The 8,479-nt window shown below is 51.0% G+C and overlaps 1 pseudogene; it reads right to left on the reverse strand.

Moving 5' to 3' along the window:
• Positions 1-307: 307 nt before the first annotated feature.
• On the reverse strand, positions 308-7,679 carry LOC106781762 (b(0,+)-type amino acid transporter 1-like; annotated as a pseudogene).
• Between the last annotated feature and the right edge of the window lie 800 nt (positions 7,680-8,479).

An 8,479-nucleotide genomic window follows, 5' to 3' on the forward strand; every position in this document is an offset into this window, starting at 1 on the left:
TTCCCTGCCGTCCCACCTTCTCACCTGGGCAGCCGTGTCTCTCTGCCCCCTCATCTCTATTTAGTCCTATAAAACCTTAGCCTTTTCGTGCTTTCTTCTAGAAATCTGACTGTCCTCCCTTTTACCCAAAGCCAATAAACCCCTCCTTCCCAGGGATATGTCTCTTGCTTCTTTCTCTGTTCAAGTGAGTTGGCAGCTTTAAACAGTAACTAAAGTACTGTGTCTTCCCAAACAAGATGGCTTGTCAGAGCCAAAGCGTTTCTAGTGGCAAGAAATAAGAACCCACTCAAGAAATAAGAACCTTCACTTGAGCCAAAATTGAAAATTTATTATAATTTATCAGGTTGTCCCAGACAGGAAGCAGGAAGGACAGGCAGAAGGCAGTCGGACCACAGGAGGACAGAGACCAGAACTGCAAAACAGCCAAGGGTCAAGGCTGCTGCCCTCTCAGGTTTTCCCCCTAACTCTTGGGGACCACGCAATTTCTCAGCTTCATCTCACTGTGTATCTTCTTGACTCTTTGCTCCACAGTGGCTTTCTCTACTTCTCAGCACGCATGATGGAAGATGGCCCCACATAGATCCCAAGATTTACAATTCCTCAGATCATGCAACCATCAGAATTCTAATTCCAAAATCCCAGAAGGGAATGGAGTCATGGTGCCCAACTGGGTTACAAATCACTATTAAATAGCTATGAGCCAGAGGGGCAGTCACGTAACACCAGCGTGGCTGTGAGATCCAGCTGTATTGAAGGAGCAGCTCTGAGAGAAGGGAGGGGACGTGCTTGTGGGTGGAGAATCCAAAGCTCCATGACAGCTGTGTTGTAGTACTTTAGGAGCTTATTAGAATTATGCATAGTCAACCTACAGAGAAGCTAACAAGGCCACTTGTGTGGGGATAGAGGTGTCTGCAGCAAAGAGGGTAGTACAGACCTGTTCAGCCCTTCAGTCAGCATTTTCAGTGGCCAGAACAACTTCCAGGAGCAGCTGGAGATGGAGGGTGGTCATCTGCAAATACTTGGGCTGACACCGGAAGTAGAAAAACAGGAAATAGACCAGGAAGCCACTGAGCAGGAACAGGAAGATGTACAGGAACTCTATCTGGGGATGGTCAATGATGGGTGCCAGCACCAGGTAGAGAGAAGCAAAGAGCATGATGGCAGAGATGACGGTGGGGACCTGCAATGGGTATAGACACCTGGATGAGGAAGAGGGGCATGGAAGTTAGCATATAGCCCCTGGGCTCTGTCCCTGCTGCCTGCCTTCCTGTTGCTTGCACCTGCCACCAGGTCCTCTCTTCCAAGCCCTGCCATGATACCTTGCCTGGCCAGGGGAGCCATCTGCTGGGCTGCAGGGAGCCCTGCTTAGAGCAGAGGCTTTGGGACCAGCCTGATCCTCTCTGTGCTACATGAATCCAACTGTGTGCATGCATCCTCTCTGCATTTGTCTCCTGTTGTTCTCCCCAGGGTCCTCCAGAAGAGAAATGAGTCCCCAGTAAGCAGAGTTGATGCCTTGTGATTCAAATGTCCTTCACCCCCCCAGGAAATACAGAAATTCTCTACCAAATATGACAGTGGCCACCCCTTACATTCTTTCTCTGGCCCATGGATGAGGCTGTGGTCCAGTGATCTGCCTCATGCAACAGCCAGGGGTTGAAAAAGCCCAATGTCTATCCCAAAGTTTACCTTGTAAGTTCGGGGAAGATTCCTCTTGATCCACAAATACAGGAGACAGCTAATGGTAATTCCATTGGTGAGCCAGATAAGGAAGCTGGAAGGCAAACAGGACCTCCTCACTGCCAGGCCCTGACACAGGTGGGGCCTTTAAGAGAAGCTGGCCTGCTAGGTGCAAACCTAGGGCAGAGGTGCAAGCTCATCCGGGGCCTTTCAGCCACCCCCAGCTCCTCTTATGCATACAGACTAAGGAACAAAGGCAAGGCTGGGGCACTGAGGACAAGGATGCACTGGAGGGTCAACATTGGCCCGTTCCTGCCTCCTTTCATTAGACATTCCCGCTACTTCAGGCACAAAGTGGCACGCGCACAAGCCCGGTCACCCACCTGTCTCCAGATCAGGCCTTTTCTGACTGCCCCTGGACGGACAGAGGAGGGCGATTTTCAAAACGAGGAGGAAGTATCTGTGTTTCTCAAAAAAGAGAGTCCAGTGGAATCTCAAGGAAGCCTGTGCTCTCCTCAGGGACCAGCACAATCACAGCAGATCCCCCCACCTAAGGATGGGTGACAGAGTGGGCCGCCGAGCAGCCAGACAAACCCCTGGCCTCTGCCTTCCCCAGTATGTGTAGTTGAGCAGCTGATGTAGGTCTGATGAAAGCCCTATCCCACCTTGGAGGCAGGGTCCAAACCAGGCCATCTCTTGAGGCAATCAAGACAAGGAGACACTAGGTCCTAGTTAGAAGGGACACCCTCAGTCACATTCCCCAATCTCAGTCTAAAGACCCCTTCGCACACCACGGATTTGATTTCATTCTTACCATATAATGATTTCGTTCTTTCTCAGTTTCTTACGGGAAAAAGATACAAAGAAAAATCATGTCTAATACTTAACGTTCTGAAGAAGTCATGTTGAGCTAACTGTCTATGCTGTTCCAGGAGATTAATGACACTTATGACCCAAAGGAAGAGAACATGTAATGCTTGAAAAATTACTCTGATCACTCCCTCTGCACCCGGCCTGTTGGTTTAAGGATCTGCCCATTGAACCTGCGTCAAACATTACAAAATTACAACCAGATAGCACAACAGCCCATCGTTTCTGCCCCAGGGAAGGTAATAAAGGGGCTCAGAACATCTCCCCACTTCGACGCAATCACTAATTGTGCCAACACAGCTCGGTTGTGTGTTTGCCCTGAGCTCAACAGAGATACGTTAGGTCAAACTCCAGAACGCAGACCAGACTACAATGAAAAATTACACCACAGCCAAGGACTACAAGTAGTGTGAGTAAAGCCTGAATATCCTTTAACATCATCTTAAAGATATAATCTTAAAGAATAAACAGGAGAAAAGAAAAAATGACAAAGACAACATAAGACTTTAACTTGTCTGTCTTTTGGTGAAACATCTATCTCATTGAATTTTTGGGAACAGGGCAAGACAGGAGAGAGCTGCATTTAATTTTAGAAACATAACCGGGAAAGAATGGCTGAAATGCATATGCATGTGCATGTGCAAGGGCCCTGAGCCTGGGCTTCCAAAAGTGTGCATGCACATATTTACATATATTATATACACATATATATAAAGTGTGTACACATAGGGGCCTTCAGATACCCAGCCTGCGAGGACAGTCTCACTTGCCTCAAGCAGTTCACGGTGGTGCTGAAGTTTCCCAGGATGATCAGGACCAAAGCCACTGCCGTGGTGAACATCATGGCTGGCGCTGGTGTGAGGCGATGCACGTGAACCATGGACAGAAGCTGGGGCTGGGAAGCAAAGCCAAGCGTCAGACAGCCCCCAGGGGAGCTGCAGTGTGTCTCTGCCCCTCGAAGCTCTCAGCCCTCTTCCTCCGCCCAATTCGCTCTGGATACCAACGTGGCCCACCTAATACACCCCAGTCTCCACGGCTTCCAGATGTAGGTCTCTGTGGCTCACCTGGGGTGACCAGGCCCAGGAGGCAGGTTGGGGACCTGTCTCTCCAGGCCAGCCAAGACCCAAATAGCTTAGGATGTGGGGCTGGAGTGTAGAGAGCTGTAGCAGGTGCCTGGCCAGGTCTTTCAATTTTGCATTGCTCACTCCCGAGGTAGAAAGCGGGACCAGGAGGGGGAAAGACAGAGGAGGATGGGGGAGAGGGCAGGACAGGCATGGATGGAGCACGGACAGGGATATCAGGTTATTGTGGCAGACTGAATTATTGTTCAGCAAATATTTAGTCTCCCTCTCCCCACCTCTGTGGGAGAAATACAGTTTCCCTTCCATTGGCGTTGGGCTTGGCCAATGAAATGCGAATGGGAGTGACCAGCAGAGGCTCTAAATATGCTTATGTGGTTTGGTTGGGTCTCTTGAATCCCTGCCACCTGCTATGGTGAAAACATGCCCCGGGAGCCACTGCTGCTTTGGCCTGGATCCCTGAGATAAGAATGGACTCACAGGTAGAATGAGAAGATCCGACCACAAGTCCCGGTCTGAAGCAGAGCCACAGCTGACCCATCAACTCATGAACAACAATGCAGTGTTTGCTACTGTAAGCCACTGAGATTTGGGGTTGTCTATCATTCGGCATTAGTGCAGCAAAAGCTAACAGTGGCAGAGAGTCCCCTGGGAGAGTGGCCCAGAGGGTGCACACTGGCTCTGCTCCTGTCGCTCCTCCCCACTGCCCACGCCACTGGTGTGCACAAACGTCCCCATCACCTACAACCTCCGCAGTGTGATCCAGCACAGTGATCTCCCAAAACCTGGAAGTAAAGGGACTGGAGTTTAAATGGAGATGCAGGGAATGCTTGAGGCCCCTTCTCAGAAGAAGGGAGGGCTGTGTCTGATAGGGGAAGTCCTGGTTCGGCCTAAATGCTATGCTTCTGGCAGGAGAAAGCTCAGCTGTCAGAGCCCCTCCTGTAGCCCCCACCACCTTGCCCAGCCCAGAACCATCTCTCACCACGTGGCCCTCTCTAGCAGCCACATAGCACACACGGCTTCCACTGAAGAATATCCCATTGACAGCCCGAATGTCGACAGCACAACTGCCAAGGGCATCAGCCAGGCCCAGGCCCCCAGAACCTGGTTCCTAGAACAACAGAGGGATCAAGGAAAGAAACCCCTGCAGCAACCTGGAAGCCCGCCACAAGGCCCCACTCGGAAATGGAGCAGGAAGCGTTGGAAGCAAGTTGAAATATGTATGGGGCTCTATGCTTCCTCATCCTGGAATGCCTGCTCAGTGGGCAAGGAACACAGCATGTGACCCACTCACCACTAGCTCCCGGCCACAGCATTAGAGGAAAGGATGTCAGTGGGTGACAACATTAGCAGGTAACTGATGTTGACCAAGATGTACAGGCCAGTGCCAGGGGAATGGCGATCATTAGTGCCCACACCAGGTTCTGCTGCAGAGTCGGGGAGAAGAGGCCACCTGTTAGCCGGTGAGGGCCTTCTCAGGCCCCCAGAACAAGCTCAACAGTGCCGTGTTGAGCTCGTCCTGGCCACAGGGCATGTGCCAGGCCGTGGGGGGCACTCAGGCCATGTGCCTCTCCTCTGTGAGCTCAGAGCCTCACGGCATGGACACACATACAGGCAGATGTACTGACAGACCATGAGGGGCACTAACCATGAGGGGCACTAACCAGTCAGAGCAGTGGAGGTACAGAGGGCCTTACAAAGGGGAGAGGAGTCATCACCAAAGCTTTGGAATGAGCAGGCCTCACGCTGGGCTTTCCCTGAAGAATGGAAGAGATTCAAGCAGATGGAAGGGGAAGTATTCCCTGCAGGGGCAACCATGAGAGCAGAGGCATGCAGAAGAGGCTAGAAAGTTGAAGATCTCCATATCGACCTAGTTTCTGGGTCCCCAGGACTCAGGCCCAGACTGACGGTCATTACCCAGGGGTTCTACTCTGACCCTCAGTCTCCTCAACTGGAAGTTGGAGATCTATAAAATGGGGCTCTGCCTCCCTGCAAAGTGTGGGGATCAGCAAAGCAGAAGAGAAAGGAAGGGCCTGCACACAGGGGATTCAGAGAGAAAGGGGTCTAGCCCTTGTGAATGGAATGAGCCAGTGCCCCATCCCACCCCAGAGCCAACCTGAGCACGCACTGACCATCACTGGAAATTACAACCGTACAGCTGTTGATGGTATGCAGACCCCTAGCCATCCCCACAGGTGACTACACCTCTTCATACCCCACAGCCCCGAGAGGCAGGCAGGGCAACTTATGTCTTAGAGGCAAAGAACTGAGGCACAAGGAACTATGTGCAAGAATAAAAACTAGGTCCCAGGACTCCCGGCTCTCTGCCGTCTCACTCTCTGCTCTTGGACTTTAGTCTTCTGAGCTCCTCTTCACCTGCCAATTTCTCCCAAACTCCCCTCCAGGCAGCCTTTGCTGAGAGCTGTAATGGCCCTTAACCCAGCCCGGAGGACATAGAGGAAAAGCCTGGCAGTCCTCATTCTACAAGAACTTAAAACTTCTGCAGGGGAAAAAGAAAAAAAATAATGTCCTAGGCAAATATATTTATAGCAAAGAGTTAATATGCACAGTAACTGAAGAGTCCAAATATTCCAACTGAGTCCTAAGGGGCCCTGCAGACCCCTCCCCCACCAGGGCAATGACTAGCCAGCCCCAGGCTCACAGGTGGGCGAGCCAGGCAGGACTGGTCCACCCTCTTGTCCCAAACTATACTGTTATGTCCTGTGGCTCCCATGCTTTCGCAGGTATGAATTAGTATCTTCTCCCATCTTCCAGAGAGAACAGTCCAGGAGATATCTCTGAGTCTGAGTCAGGAGATAAGATGAGTCATCTTTCAGCCTCTTACTAGCAGCATAACCTCAAAATCACTTCTCGTCTCTAAACCTCAGCTTTCTCATGTGAAAAATGGGATGTTAATACCTGCCTCTCGGGACAGCAAATGAGACCCTGGGTGTGATCCTGTAGAGTTCTGTGCTTGCTTGAGAAGTTTTATTTATAGAATTCCATAAACTAATCAGGGTAGACAGTGGGCTGGCATTCATCCCAGGAGTGCAAGAAGGGAGACCTGTTTCCAGCTGACTTCTCATGGTCTTAGCTCGGATCACAATAATTGGAGCTGCTGACGTGTGGAGATTTCACTCCCAGAAGAAGCATCACGGACTCACGTTTGGATTCTTGAGCTCCTCCATCACGTAGTTGAGACTATTCCAGCCATCGAAGGACCACAGGCCCTGGTAGAAGGCCATGCCTATGTGCCTGGCCTGCTTTGTCGTGTTGTGGAAGGCGGACAGAAGGGCTTCCGTGGGCCACAGCCCTGGCCCAACACCACAGTGCTGCCCCCCACAATGAGCAGCAAGGAGAACACTTTGGCAACTGTGCACAAGTTCATCAGCCTGGTGGCCAGCCATGAGCTCCAGCACTTGACCGGCATCAGCACCAGAATGCAGGTGGCAGCCACACCCTTGAGCAGAACCTGGGGCAGTGAGGAGCAGCCCAGGTAAAATGGAGCCACTGCATATTCAGCAAAGCTCAGAGAGACAGCAGCGATGGCGGTTGGTCTGCCCACCAGCACAAACGTGTAGATGACCAGGAAGGCTGGCCGGAAGCCAAACGTTCGCAGGATGTAAGCATACTCCCCACCGGACTTGGGAACCAGGGCACCCAGCTCAGCATAGCACAGGGCACCCAGCATGGCCAGGAGGCCACACACTGCCTCAACCACAAGACTGGCCCCAGGGCTGCCCATGTAGAACAAGACCCCCTGTGGTGACATGAAAACACCAGAGCCGATCATACAGCCAGCACTCAGGGACACAGCACTCCACAAGCCAATCTCCTGCCTAAGCCTCAGCCCCCCACCACCTGGCTCCTGCCCTGCCACCCCCTCACCGCCATCTCTTTCCTGACTTGTCTCCATCTCAGAACATCAATAGCCGCTGTGTCTAGCTGAGCAGAAGCAGATGCTCTGATAGCTATCTGTCTTGTGGGCTTCCTGCAGGAGTTAATGATTACAGCACCTGAGGGAGTCTAAGCCAGGGCCAGAGAGCCAGGACATGTCATTCAGAAGGGACCAAGCCTTCACTCATCTACCAGTCCCCTTCTGACTCAGACTCCAGCACAGGCAGCTTGCAGGAGCTCTTTGCCAACATAGCCCAGGACAGGTCAGGGAAAGAGGGGTTTTAGCAGAAATACCTGTGGCCCAATTCCACGGCAGTGTGTGGAATGACAGTTGGATGCGCGTTCTGTGCCAACACTATGATTGCTAACCCACCACACATCAGGAGCCTAAGAAATCTCTGCAACGGTTTTATCAGCCAGGCAACAAAGTCTCTGTTTCATCAGGAGGCCAGTTAAAACTGCATGAGCCCTACTCTAAAGAACCAAAATGATCAAAGAAGAAGATCCAAATAGTCCAGGACAGGCCCGTTCCCCTGGAAGGAAGGGAGCAAGTGGTTAGAGCACACGGCCTGGAGAGGGACTGCCTGCATTCGAATCCAAGCTCCTGTCCCTCATAGTTGTGTGACCTTGAACAAGGTCTCTGAACCTTACCCTACTCATCTGTCAATTCATGACAATATCCACCACATGGGGTTGCTCTAAGGATTAAATAACACAGCCCGTGCAAAGCAGCTAGAACAGTAGCTGTAGACATGTAGTTGGCTTTCCTTACATGGTAGCCGTTACTATCTGGCTAAGAGTTTCATTTGTTCCCTAGTTTCTGACATATACATATATCTGAATATTATATATGTATATATATACAACATTATATGTTTAATTTAACACAATTTTGTTGACCTATGAATAATGTTCATTTCAGGATATAGTGTATAATTTTTTTATTGATCCTGCCT

Source organism: Equus caballus, chromosome 15 (assembly GCF_041296265.1).
Source record: "Equus caballus isolate H_3958 breed thoroughbred chromosome 15, TB-T2T, whole genome shotgun sequence".
Taxonomy (NCBI): domain Eukaryota; kingdom Metazoa; phylum Chordata; class Mammalia; order Perissodactyla; family Equidae; genus Equus; species Equus caballus.